The 3,048-nt window shown below is 40.9% G+C and overlaps 1 pseudogene; it reads right to left on the bottom strand.

Moving 5' to 3' along the window:
* Window positions 1–1,453: 1,453 nt before the first annotated feature.
* Window positions 1,454–2,148, bottom strand: LOC107515030 (annotated as a pseudogene).
* Between the last annotated feature and the right edge of the window lie 900 nt (window positions 2,149–3,048).

Here is a 3,048-nt window from a genome sequence, read left to right as displayed (position 1 = left end):
AAGAAGGCATGAACATTAGGTGAAAATAAGGAAGGTAGAGTGGCTGGAGAAGCCTGATTGAGGGAGATGTTACAGGTAATGTTTTGGAAAGGGTACTCTGGGACCATCAAGGAAAGACCTCATAAACCAATCAGATGTGGATTTATTGAGAAGCTTGTGACAATTAAACTTCAGGGTGGCTCATTTGCACGGGGCCGTGCCAAAACCCTGCTTCATGAATGTTGACAGTCCAAATAGTACTTACATTTACTTATTGCGCAAGGAAACTTGAAGTCCACTAAAATCTCACAGCTCATATATTAAATAAACTTGATAGATGATTTCTCAAATTTGTAAATAATATAAAAAATTTAAGTGGCATTTCCAAAAATGAATCTGTGAGTTCGAAAAAACAACTACAACAAAAAACAAACAGTTTCACTACACCATGCCAGAGTGAAAAAAATTCAGACAGTCTGAATTTCTTCCTTTTCTCTCTGTAGAAAATGATATTATAAGTTTATTATCAATGAGGAGGAGATGAAAGAGTACACAGCCAACAAAAGTTAGGAAGAATTATTATAGAGTTCCATCAGTGTGCTAATTAATAATAGTTTCCAGGATTTTGTGATGTTAGTGCTATCTGTCACTGTTTAAAAAAGTAGTTTACTGTGATTTATTTTCTTCTTCCTAATAAATATTCAAGTGGCTGCATAATTTTGAATCCAGAATTTTATATTCTTAGCTGATCTGCCCACTCTTAGTTGTTGATCATTATTACCCATCAAATTGCTTGGTTTATTTTGAAGTGTAAATCTTTCCCAGGTCTCTCTACCTATTAAAATCTTTCTCTGGTGTGAGTGGATTGAATAGGCTCACCCAGAAATGGTCTGCCTGTTTTCAGAATTGGGGTTTTGAGTCATCTTGAGGCCTAGATACGTGTCGAAGAGAGAGGCTGGGACACAGGGTCCCCTGGCCCACTTATCCTTATCACATGATCTTTCCAGTGTGTTTGACTTTAATCTAATGAGAAAGATTCTGGGTGATGTCCAGGAGGGAGCTAGACTGCAGATCTCAGTTTGAAGTCTGGCTCTCTCGCTTACCATGTGGTCAGGTTTCTGAATGTGTGAATCAGACTAAAAGATTTTGTGAAGGATCCACAAGAAAGACGATGACAGAAAGACGATGGCAGACTGCATTGAAAATATAAGGTTTCATTAATAACAAGTGAAATGGAAGTGCCTGAACTGAGGCAAGAAACACGGCAGGAGACAGTCTATAAGGTCCTCATGGGGACATACAACTTTTTGGGGGGGGAGGGGAGTAATAAAACATTTTAAAATTAAATGCATAAACACTTAAGTCCCTTTATTAGAGAAATTGTACACATTGGTGAATATGGTCAATGGTCACATCTATGGGCTAATCTTTAAAATCAGAACCAATAATTAGGATACGCTGTATGCTCTGCTTGTTATACCGTGAAATGTCTTGTGTAGTCACAGTCTATTGTTGGAATGACTGTCTGTACACAGTTCAAGAAAATTAGAAGATATGTATGAACATCTCTCCTTCTGCAGCAGTCTCATTGACTTTCCTATCACCTCGGCCATGCTTCATGGGTGAACTGGGCACATAGGAGGTAGTGGAAGATAATGGTGATTTAAATGATCATTGTTTCTTCTCATAATCTTGACTGATGTTTTCATGCATGTGCTCAACCGTTAAAGGCTGCCTTTGCTGACCATAGCTAACAACCATGGTTATGGCATCCGGTAATGTTTAGAAGTTATGCAGAGGTCATAAGTTCTGGTTTGCGAAATATCACCTTCACCTCTAATATCAGTTTTCGCTTTACGAGCCTCTCCTCTTTTCCTTGCAGCTAGAGCAGCCTCATCTGTTCTCCCAAAATTGACTCTCTTCATAATCTTCCAGCTTCAGCTTTTTAAAATCTTTCTTCCCCCCTCCCTCACAGAATGCTGAGCAAACTTGGAGTTTTTCACTGTCTTTTCTTTCCAGTGTAATCGCTGTAACTCCTTTGATGATTCCTGCAGCCCCTACGTCGTGACAATGTATCTCTCTGTCTCCTGTCACCGCCATCTTCTTCAGTGAGAACTTACAAATCATGTGACTATTGCGCTTGTTTGCGCCATGTCCAGCATGGCACATTTTTCGTTAACAAAAATTTCTTGCTATTGCTAGGTATGCCTTCACTTTCATTCTTCCCCTATCCCATTACCATATCAGACAGTGGTGGACCAAGTAATCTCCACCTGCCCCAAGCTCTTCCGGGGTCATCACACCTGTGTCCTTAAATTTTGATTCCTTGAAGACCATGGTCAAGTACTCGGTTCCAGCGTCTTTCCCATCACCGTATTAATCACTTTTGACATCCGTGTCCAGAACAGTGGTCAGCCCCACGTTGGGTTGGGGAGGGTAGATGAGTCAGGGATCAAGGAGTCAGAAGATGTCTTCTCTGCCACGGACTTGTGTCCCATGCACACATCCACATGGAGTGAGAACTCTGCGGGCCCTCAAAGCATCTTCTGCCATTCTCAGGGCACGAGGATATTGAAACATACAAAAATCCTATCAAACCCCTAAACCAAAGCATTGTAATTATAAAAGTCATCCTTTGCAGTTGGATGGAGAAGTGAAAGACTCCAAATATTACCAAAATAATTAAACACAAGTTTTCCTCCCCAGGGCTACATGTTCTTAAAGTTGAGAAATCAGCAAGTCACTAAGGATGGCCATATAATTTATCGTTCAAACAGGGAGGGATAACATTGTGAGTGAAAGGGACTCAGGACAGCACACTAAAACTGGAAATGCTCTGGGCACACCTGGATGAATATTTACCTTGATCAGATCTCAAATTTGAGGGGAGTCGACTTTGGTTTGGAAGCATATCCAGTGCTCATTCAGTGTTTCTCATATGATCCATGATCCTCAGCTAATGGCAGGGTCAAGTTAATGCCGGTCTCACTCTGGGCTTGGCACCATTTAGAATTAGCATGGTCAGCTGGTGGGAATTCACCTGGAGGTCATCAGTTGGGGGGCTCTCCT

The sequence above is a fragment of the Rousettus aegyptiacus genome, unplaced genomic scaffold, assembly GCF_014176215.1.
Source record: "Rousettus aegyptiacus isolate mRouAeg1 unplaced genomic scaffold, mRouAeg1.p scaffold_m13_p_12, whole genome shotgun sequence".
Classification (NCBI taxonomy): Eukaryota; Metazoa; Chordata; class Mammalia; order Chiroptera; family Pteropodidae; genus Rousettus; species Rousettus aegyptiacus.
This window is presented reverse-complemented; position numbering and strand designations above follow the sequence as displayed.